The following is a 19,506-nucleotide window of genomic DNA, read 5'->3' on the forward strand; positions in this document are numbered from 1 at the left end:
TTCTTAAGACGTCGTTGGTGCAAAATGGTGGTTTATTAAAGCACGGGGACAGGACCCGTGGGCAGGAAGAGATGCTGCCCCGGGTTGTGAAGGTGGGCATGTTATATACCCCACGGTTGCGGGGAGGTGGTGAAGGAATGGGAGATTTCAACAGAGTTCTCACATGCTAGGGAGGGCCTACAAGGTGCCGGGGGGGAGTCTTTGCCCTTATGGCTTGATCAATGTCATCTTTAGGTTAGGCATTAACATCAAGATAGTTGGGAGATTCTTGGTGGGGCATTATGATCTGGCTATCATTTACATTCCCTTCTACCCCAGTCTCCTCCAGTTTATGGTGGGAGGGGGACATTCGGGCTTCAGGAACTGAGAGTTATTTGCCTCTGGAAATTTGTGCTATTGATAAGGTAACCTCCCTGTTAGGTCTCTAGGACATTTTGTAGAGCAAGGGAGATTCCTGTTCTGCAGGATTGCGATCCTGGCGAGTTAACTATTTATCGTTTTATGGCAGTCAGGGGTGCCTGAGGAATGCCACACATATGGAGGGGAGCAGGTGAAGAGGGGGTGCAAGGCGCCAGCTTTTGCTCTGTCCTCAGCCAGCCTCCTGCTCCCTCATCAGTTCAGTCAGTTAAGAACCTGCCTTCAGTTCAGATCATGATCTCAGGGTCCTGGGATGGAGCCCTGTAGGCCGCCACGGAACCAGCTAGAGGCGAGGGATCAGGCCAGGCCCTGACTTGTGCCTCCTGAATATCAGTTGAGCTGCGCTTGAGAAAAAGCCTGAGCTGACTCATACCTCCTGAATATCAGCTGAGCTGCGCTTGAGAAAGGGCCTGACCTATGGATCCTAAGACTCTGTGACATTATTGCCTGCATGTATTAAGAGGCAAAACTGGGTTGTACATTTAACTGTTACAAGATTACCCTGTACTTGCACGGATTATAAATTGCACCATTGTAAACTCATGAAATGCTAGTTAAAGATTAGCTAAGTAGACAAAAGTTATTGGCGTCACAAGATCCACTACCAGCGCTTGGGAAATGGGTTTCATAAAAGCTTAAGGGGCGATTGCATGGAGCACTGGGTGTGGTGAAAAAATAATGAATACTGTTATGCTGAAAATAAATAAATTTAATTAAAAAAAAAAGCTTAAGAGGCTTCATGTGAATGTTACCTGTGTATGAGCAATCAACTGAGAATGAATACTTCCTTATAATTGTTTCTGTTAACTATATAATGCCTCACAGCCTTGAATAAAATTGACACTGCTTGGACATCATCCGCTGTGTCCCTCCTGTCCTCATTTCTTTACAAGTCTTATTCTTTCTTCATTCTCTTACCCTCTCGACCCTGCTGGTGTCGTCGTACTGGCCGTGACAGAGCCCTGCTTCAGGCTCTCTGTTCAGGGAGTCTGCTTTCCCCTCTCCCTCTGGCCCAGCCCCTTCTTGTCCTCTTTCTTTCTCTCTCTCTCCCTCTCAAATAAATGAAATACTTTTAAAACTACTGATTTATTAATTTTTTTTAAGATTTATTTATTTTGACAGAGAGAAATCACAAGTAGACAGAGAGGCAGCCAGAGAGAGAGAGAGAGGGAAGCAAGCTCCCTGCTGAGCAGAGAGCCTGACGCGGGACTCGATCCCAGGACCCTGAGATCATGACCTGAGCCAAAGGCAGCGGCTTAATCCACTGAGCCACCCAGGCGCCCTAAAACTACTGATTTATTAAATTTTAATCCCTTAAAATTATTGTCAATTTGTGCAGCCACCCTTCTTTTAAACTTTATTTTGTCAAAATATAATTTTAAAATTTAAAAACATGATCTTCAAGTAAATATAGAATGCATATGTGTCAAACATCAATATAGGATTGTATTTAACTCGTTAACTAATGAGGGGTAAGTAAAATGGAAAGACTCATTTCAAGAATAAGGAATAAGTGTTTGCATTTTCTATTAGAAAAGACATTTCAGTAGAATATTAGAATAAGATTACCAAGTTAGCCATCAAACTGGTTCATATCCTAAAGGACATTAAAACCATAATCTTGGGTGATATCTTTCTTATTGGACATATCTCTAACAGGAAGCACGTAACTTCCCAGTGTATAAGGACAATTAACAGGTAAAGTCAGAACAAAGATGCATTCTTCTAGAAAACCAGATAATCCTTGGGTGGGCCTGTTGATAGACACTGAAAGGATATAGATATCTTTTTGCTTCATTTCCTAGCTTTAGAACATGTTTTTCTTAACAGGTCCTTCTATTGGCAGGTGGATCATCTGAATGCCATTCAAAAAATCTACTTTGTCTTGATGATGAAAGTTGTCAAGACATTTGAAGATGATATATAAAAGGAAAGGAGTTTCCTTAATAAAAACCAATAAGTTACTGTGTCTGCAAAGTTACCAAAAAAAAAAAAAAAGTTCAAAATGACACCTGCTAATTATTTTGGAATTTTAAAACACTAAGTTTTATATCAGGTCATACAATTCAAATCTCAAGAAGAAAAAAACACACAAGTTATTGTAAGAATATATAACTCTTGTATATGTTCAATGCAGTGGAAGAAGAGAAAAACACTCATGGATTCAGACTGATTGGACAGGTTAATGGATTATGAAATGTGTAAGAACTTGTAAGATCAATAGAATGTACCTTGATAAGCTGAAAAGTTGCTTTTCATATATTACATTCCCCTGGGAGTAGTTCTATCTTTGTTAACAAATTTAGTTTTCCTTATGATATGTGTTTTACACTAGAAAATTTCACAAAAATATATACAGGCAATAAAACCATGGTAATTGTTTTCCTTCTGTACTCCCAGAAGTTAATATTCTAATTAATATGTTTTCTTGGCAAATTATAATAATGATGACTTTTTAATAATGCTGTCATGCTTATTTACATAGTGAAGAGGTACTAAGTTTAAAGTGATGCAAAGCATAATTTATTATTAATTGATTAAAATTATTTTCCCACATAAAAATATATTTATAATAAAACATATTTTTGAGCTTTATTTTTAAACATCCATAAACCCTGATAACTTCCAGAATATCAAAAGAATATTTTCTTTTGAAAATCTGACAATGCATCTTCTAATTGATCATTCTAGAACAATAAACAGAAAATAAGTGGAAAAAATGAGGCATTAATAAATAAGGTGATTGTATATAACTCATTTTCCACTATTTCACTTTCTTCTTACTTTTGCTTCTATATACTTTCAAATGGAGAACAAAAGAAACAAGCAATTGACTTAATGCAGTTCACAAAAAGAGATGTATGAGTGTGAATCCCGTGTTTATTTTCCTCATGCTGGGTAAGAAGGATCAAAAATATGTCTCATTTTAGTCATCAACATACACTGACCTGTATTCTCTCTATATTTTAGTTATATATAGGAATTAGTCACTTGAATTAACCAAAGTTGCTAGGATATGGTTTAAAAACATTTGTAATAATTACCTTAATTGGGCAAAATTCATTTCAGGTTGGAAAATCAAAACCACTTTGATTTTAATGAATTATTGTTGCCTAAGGGTCAAGATTTTTGAGGTCAGTAACTACTTGCTAGAGAGAAATCTATCTTTCCTTTCCAGTACTATCCTTGATTTCTTTAAACATATGGGAGGTTATTAAACATTTTGTATAGTTGTTTCTTTTTTATTTAAGGATTGCATGTAATAATAATATTTCATGTTAAGATATTATTTGAGCCACTTTCTCAATAATATATATAATAAAATAATAACCACAATAATGACAGCCATAAAGGGTGCCTGGCTGGTTCAGTCAGTGGAACTTGTGACTCTCAGGATTGTAAATTGGAGTCTCAAGTTGGGAATAGAGATTACTTAAAAATAAAATCTTTTTAAAAAATAACAGCAATAAGAACACATATTCTATGCCTGAGATTAAGCTAAATGTATTGTATAGATTGTTGTATGCCTCACAATAATCTCTCAAAATAACATTAGCATCCAAATATTCAGGGGAAGGAATAAAATATTAGGGAGATTAAATCACTTACAAAGTGCCCAGCTAGTAAGTGATTCATCCAAAAACAAAACCTAACTTTGTCTAACTCTAAGGCCTATTTTTTAACTTAATCATAAACACAAATTAAAGCAAATAATCTGTGCTCACAAAGAAAATGACTTTTTCTATCACAACAGTCGATGCTATGTTTGAGTAATTCTGACACCTTAAATGGCCAATTCAGGCTTCTATAAGTGATATTTCCATTTATACTTGTTGTAAATATGGACTGAATCTTTTGTAATTTGCTAGAGGGAGGAACTTTGCAAAGTATTGCTTAGTCAAGTTCTTAGCACTCCACGATTCTCTTCTTTGACATACCCTTTAACTAAATAATAATAAACGTAAGAATTTGGGACTTGGGTCAGAGTCATTAATGTTGCAGTCATTTAAATGAGTTTGAGCGATCTTTTATTTGTTGTGAAGCATAAAACAATCTAAACGATACAACTAGCTTAATCTTGGACATAGAATATGTGTTCTTACTGATGTTATTTTTTTAAAAGATTTTATTTTTAACTAATTTCTATACCTAACATGAGACTCCAATGAAAGATGAAAAGATGAAAGATTTTTCTCATTAGAAGGAGAATCTACAGAAATAATAAAAACTAATTTGACTTGTCTTGTTTACCATCCAGTCTTTCCAAATTGTATTTTAGGTATGCCAAATAAGTGTATGATCCTTCCTTCCCTTTATTCAGAGCACCAGTGAGCATACATCAAAGACAGCTTTCAATAAACTGTTATGCAGGTCAGAGAGAGAGTTTTCACATTCAAAGAAAAGGCACAGATCTGTCTAGATGGGCTTTTACTGTTCATACATTTCAATATTAACAACTGCTACTAACAAGCTAAGGGGTAAATTGTTCCAAAGATAAAGAAATTAGCCGAAGGCTTCCTCTCAAAATGTGGCTGAGTTAGTGTTTTGGATTACAATTTAAACTCTAGATGTAAGGTGACCCTGCAATATATATTCATGCTCTAATTACTCCTGCCTCTACCTTGTCAGTTAATATGATTGTTGAACTCAAAAGGGCCTGCTTTAAAATATACGTATAATGGAGCCTGGACTGATGGGAGTGAGATTTGTAATATAACTTTGAAAAGTTTGACAGTAAAATGAATGTGACCTCTTTCTAAAACAGGTAATCAAACTAGGCATGAATTCAAAAGACAAAGGAAGAAATCCATGCAAAGGGAAAATTGAAATTGAAATTTGCAGTACTTAGTACAATGAGTAGCACATATGGGACTTTAATGAATACTTGAGTAATGAACGAATAAATTCAACATAATAATTAATAGGACTCATCTATACTCTAAGGGAAAGTTACCCAGTGTAATAAAAGCAATAAGCTTGTAAACAATTATCTAGCTCTGGGTTTCTTCTCTGAAAAGATTCCCTCTCCACCCATCATGTTTTCACTTCTTTTGAAGACATTCTTGATAAAAAGCTGTACTGTAAACTGAGTGAAGACATACAACTTTCAAACACCAAAGCTCATTTTCTTTATGTTAAGAAATAAAATATAGGCTGGCTTGTCATTTGCTTTCTTCAATTGAATGTGTCAGAGGTGGTAGTTCTAAGACATCAAGAAGTCCTTTGCACTCTGCATTCTCTTGTTTCTTTGTGATCTACTAAAACTGGGAGCAGCTGACAGCCAGCCAACCTCAAACCATCAGTGGAGCCACCTTCCTAGACCACAGGTAATCACAGATATAATTCTGAGCCAGCCAGAACCCTTGCTGAGTTCTCTCCAACTGATCCATAAACTTGTGAACAATAAAAATAGTATCATTTCTCTGATGGTGCCTCCAGGGAGCAAAGCCTGAGCTATGGATTCCTGATCAAGTGATTATTAGGAAAATGCTATTAAGTAAAGTGGATTAGAGGAGGGACCATAGAGTTAGTGAATAAAGGTGAATAGGAGTATCAGGTGTCAACTAACTTCACTCTGATTTAAAGAGGAAGCCTTGAAGCACAAATAGGACCACAGAGGTAATCTACATAGAAGAAAATGGTGGTCATTTCTTGCCCTAGTGTAAGTGGATCATTGGTAGAAACCTTTCTCTGAGGGGGATAAGACTGGGGAGGGTGGTTCCCATTTGGCCAGGGAATGTCCACCATCAAAGGGACAACTGAATGATCAGCCAAAATTCATAGCAGCAGGGGATTGAGCACACCTGCCGTAGAAGAAAATTGTGTTGGAGCACCAGTGGCATCTGCCACATTGCTTTAAGCAACTAAATTAAGTATGGATAGCTAATATGATAACCATATTGTTTTAATCATCCCCTAGGCACACCCAAAACTGTTATTTATGTGTTTAACCATTCCATGGTCACTCAGAGTAGTCTATTGTTTTCACTATGGATAATGGGAAGCCAGCAGATTTTTTTTTTTTTTTCCCAGATGAATCCTATGATCAAATTTCTGTCTGGAAGGACCCCTTTAGTGACATTTTGATAAGCTGTAAAAGGAAAATTCAAATAACAAGAGAGACCAGTGAGGAGGGTGTGCTGTTACTCTAACTGGAGACTCAGAGACCCGAATTAATCTGCCTTAAATGCATTGCTAAGGAAAAACAAAACAAAACAAAACATGGTACTTTAATATGTTTAGGCTGCTATAACAAAATACCATAGATGGTGTGGCTTAAACAGATATTTGGAGATGAGCAAGTCCATGATCAAGATGCCAATTAGCTTCCTGGTAGTCCTTTTCCTGGGTTGTTGCCTTCTGGCTGTGTGTACTTACATGACAGAGAGTGCATCTCTTTGTTCTTCTTAGAAAGTCACTAATCTCATTATGAAGGTCCCACCATCAAGACCTCATCTAACCCCAATTGCCTGCAAAAAGCCTCATCTCTGATTTTGTTACATAAGGGATTAAGGCTTCAATTTATGATTTGGGTAGGGCGAGGGAATGTATTCCAGTCTATAGTACATGGCACTGAGTCAATCTGGAAAGCTACAAAGAGAAATCTGTTGAAAAGAAATCAGAGCCTACTGTCCCTTTATTCTTCCTAGATAGCCGCATAGTAATGAATAGAAAGACTTCAGGAGTGAGAGCTGATTTCCAGGGGAAGATTGTGAGGATACTGGGGTGCTTAGGTGGCTCAGTTAAATGTCTGCATTTGGCTCAGGTCAGGATCCGAGGGTCCTGGGATTAAGCTGTACATTGGGCTTCCAGCTGAGCCCTCTCCCTCTGTTTCTCCTTCTCCCTCTGCTTGCCTCTCTCTCTCTCTCAATCTCTGTAAAATAAATAAATAAATAAATAAATAAATAAATAAATAAATAAAATATTTATTAAAAATAGATTATGAGGATACATTTGGAATTTCTGAATTCAGCTGTTTATAGGTAATATTCCAGGTGTCAGTATCTAGGTAATGATATATTACAGGCATTTGAAACATGATTATAGAGCTTGAATGAGATTCCATTGCTGGAGATTTAGAAATAATTATTCAAATTTTAAAAATGAATCTTTTCAATTTAGGATGACCATTCTGAAAAGATAGGTGCCAAGGGTGGAGTTCTAAAAATTCTGAGATGTAAGGATCATGCAGCAACTGGAAAACATAAATAAATAAATAAATAAATAAATAAATAACACATTTCATTATGATAAGTCTTTGATATGTGCAAAATTTCATGTGAATATTTCAAGTTGATGATCTTTTTAATCCTCACAAAAACTTGTTGGGTAAGGTCTAATATTTCCACTTTACATAGCAAAAAAAATTTGAAGGGTTTAATTATTTGTCCAGGTTCACAGAGGTATTGACTTAATGAGTCAGGATTTGAACACAAATTATTTGGGCCCAAAGCCTATGTTATTGATATAGAAAAAAAAGTCATAAATATATGTTTCCTCATGACAGCTACACATCTACAATGTTATCACTTTTGTCACTCTCTCATTACATGATTATAGGAGAGTTATTAGTTTTTTTTCTGTCCAAATGTATAGTCATTTTATTGGGCCACAAAGTTATTTCATGAAGAATTTAGGGTTATAACCAGTTTGTGTTAAACAGCCTCAGTTACTGTATTTCAGACTAGATAAGGAATAAATCTAGTCTACATATTTTGAATACACTCTTAATATCCAAATCATCATACTTTTTTTAAAAAAATAAACATATAATGTATTATTAGTCCCAGGGGTACAGGTCTGTGAATCGACAGGTTTACACACTTCATAGCACTCACCATAGAACATACCCTCCCCAATGTCCACAACCACACCACCTTCTCCCTACCCGCTTCCCTCCAGCCACCCTGTTTGTTTTGTGACATTAGGAGTCCCTTATGGTTTGTCTCCCTCCCAAACCCATCCTGTTTCATTTATTCTTTTCCTACATCAAAACTCCCATGTTGCATATCCACTTCCTCATATCAGGGAGATCATATGATAGTTGTCTTTATCCAATTGACTTATTTCACTAAGCATAATATCCTCTAGTTCCATCCATGTTGTCAAAAATGGCAAGGTTTCATTTCTTTTGATGGCTGCATAGTATCCCATTTTATATATGTGTGTGTATGTATGTATATAACCTGGATGTCCATCAACAGATGAATGGATAAAGAAGATGTGGTGTGTGTGTGTGGAGATGGTCCCTGAATACACAAAAACCTAGAAGATCAAAAGGATAATGAGATAATTAGCTTTAGAGAAAATACCTGAGGAGAGAGTATGATAATTTTAGAAATAAAATAAGGGGTTGAGGGATTTATATGAATTCATAAATAACTATTAACAATGGTATTTCACCTTTTTACAACCTGGCAAATAGGCAATTGAATGTTTTCTTCATAAACTATCTTTGTAATAAATCATTCATTAGCCAGAATGTTTCACTTTCAATTCTTGTCAGGATCACTAAGATAGTTGAACTAATGCAAAATTAATGAATTATGTACAATTTAAGCAGTGCATTAGATAGATATTGATTACCAAGGCACTAATTTATGGGTTTAAATTAAATAGCTTCCCAGACAGCAAAAACCTCTGTTAAGTACTCATACACTTGACCTTAAGACTAATAAAATATATCAGAAGTCATCAAGTTAAAGTATTTTATTTCTCTCAGCATATATGGACTAACAAAGAGTTGCATAAAGGTTGTTTTTAATTACTAAAAGAGAATAAGACTCACTGGTAAAAGATATGTGAAAGTGAAAGTGTATATTTAATATTATACACCAAAATATAAAAGTCTAATCCTCTTCTATAAACTAATTTCTAGATACAGGCTATTCTGATTCAAATTATTTTCTTCTTTCCTAACTATTGTCTTCATAACACATTAGGATGGAATTAAAAACAAACTTAAAAAACAAACTAAAAATATAATTATTGGGTTCATTCTATTTAACAAATGTATTTGTTCATTTCTACTTTATTTAAATAGCACTTTTTCTTTTTTTATTATAATCTAAAAAAGACAGCATATATCTTTAATTTCTAAAAATTGTATTAAATATTGATACAAGCTTTCGTGCTTGCTGTAAACATGACTTGACTTGTATGCATTGACTGTGTACCATTAAAGGGTGTCAAAGGCAAATTTATTTGTGTGCAATTGTATCTGCCTTTTCAATTACAAATAATCCTGAGCATGTCTTTTCACATTACCATTTTTTAAAGAAAATCTGAATTACCAGGGTGCCTGGGTGGCTCAGTGGGTTAAACAGCTGCCTTGGGCTCATGTCATGATCCCAGGGTCCTGGGAGGTAACCCCACATTGGGCTCCGAGCTCAATGAAGAGACTGCTTCTCCCTTTCCCTCTGCCTGCCTGCTACTTTGCCTAAATGTGCTCTCTTTCTCTCTCTCTCAAATAAATAAATAGAATCTTAAAAAAAGAAAAAAAAAATTGAATTACATTGGTTATGTCATGTGTAGTTACAAGGTTTTTTTTTTAATTGCAATTACCTCCTAAAAGAATAAAAATATGATATTGTAAGCTATAAAATATAATGTATGTGGTATGTGTGTGTGTGTCTGTGTGTGTGTGTGTGTGTGTGTAATGATTTAAAAGTTACATATTTGACTATGGGATTTATTTTTGCCAACCAAGAAATATTCAAGTTGTGCTTTTTGTTGAGTTTTGCCTGTATGATCTTAAAAACAAACAAAAATTGCCACAACCATAACAGAGACAGCTATTTTCTACTTGAAGTAAGATCTCAGGGGAACTTCTTGACATGAAATAATCATGTCTAAATAAGCCTCCTGTTACTAAGAGACAGGGATAATGCTTTATTGACTGCTACCTGTTTAAACTGATCTTTTCATTCAACTTAAGTGAAATGAGAGTAAATATCCATTTTAAATTAATGACAGATATCAAATAAATTAATTGTCCCAACTTGATATACTATTTTTAAATGTATATTTTATTTTCATTTTAGTATCATTTCACTCCATGAAGTTCTGCAGTGTTCTTCCCTGATGTTCTTTTATGGATGAAACTTCATATGCCCTAGGATTCTTTGTACTGCTCCTGTTTTCCTCCAACTCATTGATCACCTACCTTGATGAAAAATCCCTATTATTTAAGCTAATGTTACATGTCTATGTCACTTTTTAATTTTTATGTACTTCACTTCCATTTTCAGGTCAAGAATTTCAGACCCTGTTCTATTATCAACTCATCCAACTTATCCACCAAGTATAGATTTTAGAGATTGGCATGGCTGTTCCCTTTCTCAGTGTCTCACTCCAAAGATTTTATCTAACATGTATTTATTGAATGTTTAGTTTCAGTTTTTTGCTATGTAAAATATAAAAAGAAAAAAGTTGAATCAAGTGAATTTTTTTAATTAGGACATTAATGAAGAAATGAATGAAACCAATCATCACATATCATAAAGCAGACACAATTCTAAACTAAAAGAGAAAAAAGAGAGAGAGATTAACACAATACCTTTTGGAAAAGGCCTATTGACAAGATAGTTTAAACCAATTACTTTTTTAAAAATTTTATTTCATTTTATTTCTGTTCAGTGTTCCAAGATTCATTGTTTATGCACCACATTCATCTTTCCCCACAACACGTGCCCTCCATAATACCCACCACCAGGCTCACCCATCTCCCCTCCAAAACCCTCAGTTTGTTTCTCAGAGTCCACAGTCTCTTTGCCTGAGTTTAAATTGATCACATTGATATTTGTCTTCTCTTTGTCCTGACTGTTCTTTTTTTCTTTTTTCCTTTTTTCTGCCTCCTTTTGGGTTAATGGATATTTTATTTTTTATTTATTTATTTATTTATTTATTATTTTTTTATAAACATATATTTTTATCCCCAGGGGTACAGATCTGTGAATCACCAGGTTTACACACTTCACAGCACTCACCAAAGCACATACCCTCCCCAATGTCCATAATCCCCCCCCCCCTTCCCCCAAACCCCCTCCCCCCAGCAACCCTCAGTTTGTTTTGTGAGATTAAGAGTCACTTATGGTTTGTCTCCCTCCCAATCCCATCTTCTTTCATTTATTCTTCTCCTACCCACTTAAGCCCCCATGTTGCATCACCACTCCCTCATATTTTAAATGATTCCCTTTTATATGCTTTGTTGGCTTTTTATGTATAACGCCTTGCTTTGGTGTTTACAGTAAACATCTCTATCACATTTTACTTTTAAATGATATATGTATATAACATTTGACATGTTTAAGTCTAAACTGATTACAAATAGGTGAAGTTATACGTTATATGTCACCTCATCTATAACATAAAAACCTGACAGCAGCATACTATTTCTCTCTTCCCAGCACTGATACTATTGCTGATTTGCAATTTCTTTCTTTCTAACCATTTTATAAATGTCATACTTAGTTTTGGTTGTTTTTTTCTTTAAATTTGCAATTATCTTTCAGGACAATTTATGTAGTGAAAAAAGCTATTTTATGTTTCCTCACATACTCATGATATTTGCATGTTCCTCCTTCCTTTCTGTAGCTTCAGATTTCTAACTGGAATCATTTTCTTTAACATTTTTTTCATGTATTGTGGTCATAAATTCATTGTTTTATTGTATGTCTCAAAATGCATTACTTTTGTTTCAATATTGAAAATGTTTTCGTTGGATATGCAATCCAGAGGTGACTATTCTTTTATCTAAGTACTTAAAAGATATTATGCAACAATTTTCTGGCTTGTATTATTCTAGTGAGAAATATTATTTTGATCTCTATTCATCATAAGTAATATGTCTTTTCTTACTCTGTTTAAGTTTCTCTATTTATCATGGCTCTTGGCAATTTGTTACAAGGCCACTTAGTATAGTTTATTTCATGTTTCTTGAGCTTTAGGTTCATTGAGCTTTTTATATATGTGCGTGTATAATTTCCATCAAATTTAGAAATGTAGATGTTAATTTTTTTTTTATTCTTTTGTTCTGTCCTCTTCTATCTTTCAGGGTGAATTAGGCCACTGAAAGTTGCCCTACAGTTCGCCATAGCTTTATATGTTTTCTGAGGCTTTTTTTTTTAATTTTTGATAATTCCTATTAACATTTTTTCAAGTCCCTTTTTTGTTTTATTATGCAATGTCTAATCTTTTTTATTTATTTTATTTATTTTATATCTCCAGTGTTGCAGAATTCATTGTTTTTGCATCACACCCAATGCTCCATGCAATACCTGCCCTCCATAATACCTACCACCGTGCCCACCAAACCCTCCAACCCTTCCCAAAACTCTCAATTTGTTTCTCAGAGTCCACAGCCTCTCATGGTTTGTCTCCCCTTCCAATTTCCCCCAACTCATTTCTCATTTCCATCTCCCAATGTCCTCTGTGTTATTCCTTATGCTCCATAAGTAAGTGAAACCATATGATAATTGACTCTCTCTGCTTGACTTATTTCACTCAGCATAATCTCTTCCAGTCCCATCCATTTGTTACAAAAGTTGGGTATTCATCCTTTCTGATGGAGGCATAATACTCCATTGTATATATGGGTCATATCTTCTTCATGCATTTATGCATTGAAGGGAATCTTGGTTATTTCCACAGCTTGGCAACTGTGGCCATAGCTGCTATAAACACTGGGGTACAGATAGCCCTGCTTTTCACTACATCTGTATCATTGGGGTAAATATCCAGTAGTGCAATTGAAGGATCATAGGGTAGTTCTATTTTTAATTTCTTAAGAAATCTCCACACTGTTTTCCAAAGTGGCTGTACCAACTTACATTTCAACCAACAATTTAAGAGAGTTCCCCTGTCTCCACATCATCTCCAACACTTGTTGTTTACTGTCTTATTAATTTTGGCCATTCTAACTGGTGTAAGGTCATATCTCAGTGTGGCTTTGATTTGAATCTCCCTGATGGCTAATGATGATGAACATTTTTTCATGTGTCTGTTAGGCATTTGTATGTCTTCTTTGGAGAAGTTTCTGTTCATGTCTTCTGCCTTTTTTTTTTTTTTCTTTTTTAGTATATGTGCTGCCAAAGTGAGCACTTCTGCCCATTTTTTGACATGATTATCTGTTTTGTGTGTGTTGAGTTTGAGGAGTTCTTTAAAGATCTTGGATATCAGCCCATTGTCTGTAGTGTGATTTGTGAATATCTTCCCATTCTTTGGTTGTCTCTTTGTTTTGTTGACTGTTTCCTTTGCTATACAAAGGCTTTTGATCTTGATGAAGAATACAGAAAAAGATGGAAGAACAATCAATGCTTATGGATCAGAATAATAAACATTGATGAAATGTCTTTACTGCCTAGAGCCATCTATACTTTCAATGCCATCCCTATCGAAATTCCACTGGCATTTTTCAAAGTGCTGCACAAACAATCCTAAAATTTGTATGGGACCAGAAGAGACACCGAATTGCTAAGGAAATATTGAAAAAGAAAAGCAAAACTGGGGCATCACATTGCCTGATTTCAAGTTTTACTACAAAGCTGTGATCACCAAGACAGCATGGTACTGGCACAAAAACAGACACATAGACCAGTGGAACAGAGTAGACAGCCCATATATGGACCCTCAACTTTATGGTCAAATAATCTTCAACAAAGCAGGAAAAAATATACAGTGGAAAAAAGACTGTCTCTTCAATAAATGGTGCTGGGAAAATTAGACAGCTATGTGTAGAAGAATGAAACTTGACCATTCTCTTATATCATACACAAAGATAAACTGGAAATGGATAAAAGACCCCAATGTGAGGCAGGAATCTATCAAAATCCCAGAGGAGAACATAGGCAGTAATCTCTTCGACACTGGCCACAGGAACTTCTTTCAAGATATGTCTCCAAAGGCAAAGGAAACAAAAGTGAAAGTGAACTTTTGAGACTTCATCAAGATCATATGCGATGTCTAATCTGTTGTTAATCTCATATAGTCTAAGGTTTTCATTTCAGATACTGAAATTTTCATCTCTGAAATTTTAATTTATATCTCTTTTATGTTCCCATATGTCTACTTAATATGCACAATGTTCCATATTCTTAAATATATAGTATATAGTTATAATAACTCATAAGATTCTTGTTGATATTTTTTACATCAGTAACTTTTTTTTTTTTTTTTTTTAAAGCAGGGGAAAGATAGAGGGAGTAAGAGAGAGAGAGAGAATCTTAAGCCGTCTGCATGCCCAGCATGGAGCAGTTTCACAACCATAAGGTCATGACTTGAACCAAAATCAAGAGTCAGAGGCTACCAACTGAGCCACCCAGTCATCCCTAACATCACTAACATTTCTGAGTTCGTTTTCACTCAGTGTTTTTCTCCTCATTGTGGCTCACATTTTCATGCCTCTTGCATGACTGGCAATTTTTGATAGAATGCCAGATGGTGATTTTTATTTTGTTGAATAATGAATATTTTTTATTTTGAAACCAGCCAATTCAATGATTTTTGCTAAGTCCCACAAAATAAATTAGTACAGTGTACATTAGAAAGTAAAATACATAACTTTAATTGTGTTTTTAAACAAAGCACTTATGTTTTAAAATTGTCCAGTTCTTTATTAAATGACTCGTGTTTTAATACAGTTACAATAGTAAGTAATATTACTAATGTGGTTATGATGTTCCTGTGTATTACAGTGTCTAATTTCTGCTGGGTAATGGGACTTTCACCTTCCTAGGGAATGACTCTAGTTTAATATTCTGGATTGCTACATATTAACTGCCACTCATGTAGCCTCATTGTTTCTTGTTCTTAACAGTCATATACATGAATTTCCATTTTCAGGAAACCTTTCTCACTCTAGGCAGTGGTTGAGAGGTTGTGACTAAGGCCTGTTAAATAATGGCTGTTTTCAGAAGATGTCACCCACAGCTTTTCATCTCTATAAGGAGTTGGTTAATCCAGGGGATATCTTCTCAAAATAGAAGTATGTTATGATATCTCTTGCTTCATGCAGTGTGCCTGTGCAGTTAAGTTTCTGTATATTTTTTCTATCAAAAGTAATATACATTAAATATGTCTGTACCTTATATAAATTATTAACTTTTTGTGACACACTTTTCACAATTAATAATGTTACATATGTAAAATTTGTAGAGAAATTGAAAGACACAACTTGTTATTATTAATAGTTTAAATGTAAAAGTTAAAAGGAACAGTTTTCTTCCAGAATTTGTGAAATTTCACAATTCCAGAAATTGTGAAAGAGATAATTTCATACAGAAGAAATATACAAGAGTGCCTCAGAAGAGCAAATAATCTACACACCTCAAATTTGGTGTATAGATTATTTGTATAATATGTATATGTTGTCTATTGTACCATAAATATGGTACAAATAAGCCTCAATGGTAAAAAAGCAATATGGGGTATCCCACAGTTAATCTTATTTTAAGTAGAACAGATGCTAGTAGAAATATAGCAGTAATCACTAGTTTGATGAGCTACAACCTGCACATGAGGTTAAACAGTTGAACAAGAGGAGAGTTCATAGCTTACAGACTTCCATCAATGCAGAGGAAAAAAACACAGAAGCAATTATGATAAGAAATCTAATGATAATGTTAAGAGGAGCTAACATTTACATGGAATAATGATATTTCAGAAAATGTTTAAAATCTGTTATGTATGTAATCCCCTTTGATTCTCAAATCGCTCCATGGAATAGAATTTTTTTTTTTTTTTACTATTATTAGAGTAAGTCACAATCAAGTTTGATTACAGTGGATCTTATCAGAAAATGTGCTTCTTTATGGGAATCTACATGAGTTAGCCAGGTAGTCCAATCATCAACTGTAATCTGTTTCCACAGTTGACAATGCCAAGGAGGAGTGACTTTCAATCTAGTAGTCTGTAGTTTTCAGTGTGACAAGCCAAATATCTAGGACATTGGAAAAAGAACAAAAGCCAGAGTTCTGCCTTCTGAACAGAACAAACTCATCCAGTTTTGATTCTTCAGAACTGAAACTGAGGTTAAACAGCTCAAGCATCCTCTGAGACATTTGGTTTCTGCTTGGTTGAACCATCAACCAACCAGACCCAGGCATTTAGGAGAATCTCTGTCAGTCATGAATTCTACTGAGTGAATAGCTTTCCTTTAAGAGGTAGAGTGAAACATAAGTCCCTATAAAAGCAAGAGATAGCTGCCAATTTTTCATGTAAAACCAGGATTCAACTGGGGCCTATCAGTGGTGTTTTTTAATATGCCATTTCTATTTTAGGGCCTTTCATACCATATTGAGTTAATTATTGAGTCCCTATAGACACGCCTTAGGTTTAGGTCTCCTTTTTGGTGGCAGGGGTCGGAAGAGACAGCAATTTTTCCTTGATTGCTAGATGAATAATCATGAATTTACCCACATAATCCCCCCAAACCTTGGTACTTACCAAGTGTTGTGTTTTATCAGTTACCCCTGATGACAAGATGAGATAGCATTGCCCTTTGGACAGTTTCTATTGATTTTGACTTGCCAACGAACAGGACATCATCTGGGTAATGAAATCATTGGTCATCAAATGGTAAAGACCTTCTTGATAAATCCTGACTCACCCAGAGATGATAAGTGACTGGAAAGTTTGTCTCATTAGTTAAGTCTTTCTCTATCTGAAACTTTTTGATTGGGTTGATTGCCTGGCACTTGTGGGATGAAGTTCAAACAACTCATTAATTCCTACTATACATACAGGCATAGAAGCAACAGAAATGGTACAATGAATTGGTACAAAAGCCTCACATTAAGTTCATGTTAGCTTCCTCTTCCCACTGTGAATCATGACGAATGCCATCAGTTGAATCTAGTGTCGCTCTTCTCACACAAATCTAGGTAAGACTGAGATTTGGTCATTTGCATTTAACAGACCCAAAGCTTGAATTGCTCTTTTCCCCAAAGTATTTCACTAAAATATTCCCCCAGAATATTCAGCTTTTTTTTTTTTTTCCTTACAGCAGCTGAGGGGATGGGGGGAAGAGATCAGGGGGGAAAAAGAGTCATAGAAAGGAAGTATGTCACATTTACTATCCATTTCAAGTGCACAGATGTCTCAATCACAATTCCACAGTTTACCAGGTTACCAGAGCCCTGTGTACCAGCACTGGGACTCCTTGGCTCATCTAACTTCTGCCCCTAGGGGTAAACATCAAGCAAAAGACACAGTTGGGTGACTTATTTTCCAGCCCCCACAAAAATCATTAAAAGTTAGGACATTATGGGCTGAGGTTACCTGGGTGGTCCAGTTGGTTAAGCATCTGACTCTTGGTTTTGGCTCAGGTCATGATCTTAGGGTCCTGGGATCAAACCCTGTGTTGGGCTTTGAGTTCATCAAAGAGTCTGCTTCTCCTTCTCCCTCTGCTCCTCCCCTGCTCATGCTTTCTTTCTTTCTCTCAAATAAATAAATAAAATCTTCCAAAAAACAAAACAAACAAATAAAACAAAACAAAAAAGGGTAAGACAATGGAGGATGACCCTTAACTACCTGCAGTGATTCTTGCCCACAACTTGAGAACATTGGAGACCTGGGAGTGTTCTTATATCCCCTATCCTGGCTACATAGCATTCATATACCTTCCTCTTAGAAAACCATTTCTCTCTCAGCATCATACAGTCCAATAATCTCCAAAATTGTCAAGAAGGGTCTGAGATTTTACCCTGCTTGTAAACTAACAAGTTCAGCTATCACAATTTTATAGATACTGGTAGAAGACTTATGACTCCTGGGTCAATAACAAAGAATGCTAAAAATCACAGCATAATGGCAGGATCAGCTTCAGGTTTGCTTTAGCTCCCTTTGCCCCACAACTCCCATGGGAAAGGCATAGAGGTGGGCACAGATAGATGCAGGACTCAGTGGTTTTGTCATAGTTGAAGGACCATAAGTTTTGGAAACCCACAGATTTACAAAGGTGACTACAAGAAAACCTGCCAAATTGACCTTGTGGCAGATGTTGCCTTTATCTTCTTGGTTAGGAAATAATTCTTCCCTCTGTCACCACTATCTTACAAAGGTTTTTACTTTTAAAATAAAGCTTTCTCTTCCATGGCTTTTGCTTTACAAATATTCTTGAAAAGATAATCTTGAACAAATCTGTTGTATACAGAAACACCATGGAGAATTGAATCTTTCCCATCTCACCTATCACCATGGAAAGAATCCCCCCCCCCCCAAGTAAGTGCCTCTAAGAAAGAAAAAGAGAGAGAGAGAGAGAGAGAGATCTCTGGCAGGATTTTACACTATCCTTCTCCACTTCAAATGGAGAAGCCCTACTATTTTCTATGCTGAAGCTTTAAGAGATAATTATTGGTTTGTACCAAATATTTTGATGGCAATAATAACACTATAAAACACTGTAAAATTATTGCTTTTAGAAATAAGGGAATAATTTTTGGTAAATGCGTTCAATGTAGTCTTTGTAAATATATGTATTTCATTTTATGCATTTGCTTAGGCATTTGTGTTTCTTTTGTTCCAATGCAGCCTGTGCAATAGTGTGCACTAAAAAATATAAATGAATGACATTATAGGTAATTTTTAATGGAGATATAAAATATCAATGTGAAAGTAAAAGAAATATCTGATTTTTTCATGACCATCACAGTATTACAGATGGGAATAAGAAAGAGAAAAGAATTAACATGAAGAAAGGAAGAAAAAGTCCACTACTAATGTCATATGTAAATCTCCAAAAGTTGGCTGAGTAACAGAGATGAGGAAGTTTGGAAAAATTTTTATGGGGAAAATACTATTCAAACTATGCAGGTCTTTTCCCTCACTTCATGTAGAGTAGTGCTAATCATGAAATTTATAATAAGGATATGAACAATATGCAGCCAGACCAAAAAGAGAAAGAAAAGGGAAATGAAAAAAGGAGTATTGAAGACTTACTAATGAGGTATTGAAGGATAAAATACAACATTTAAAATTGAACTGGCTTCTCCTGCACAAACCAGATTCACTGGGGCCATAGCTGTCAGGGCTGCAAGCACTGAGGAAAACCCCATTGCCTTTGATCCTCAAGATGTGAGTAACAAAGGTCTT

This window comes from Mustela nigripes, chromosome 2, assembly GCF_022355385.1.
Source record: "Mustela nigripes isolate SB6536 chromosome 2, MUSNIG.SB6536, whole genome shotgun sequence".
Lineage (NCBI taxonomy): Eukaryota > Metazoa > Chordata > Mammalia > Carnivora > Mustelidae > Mustela > Mustela nigripes.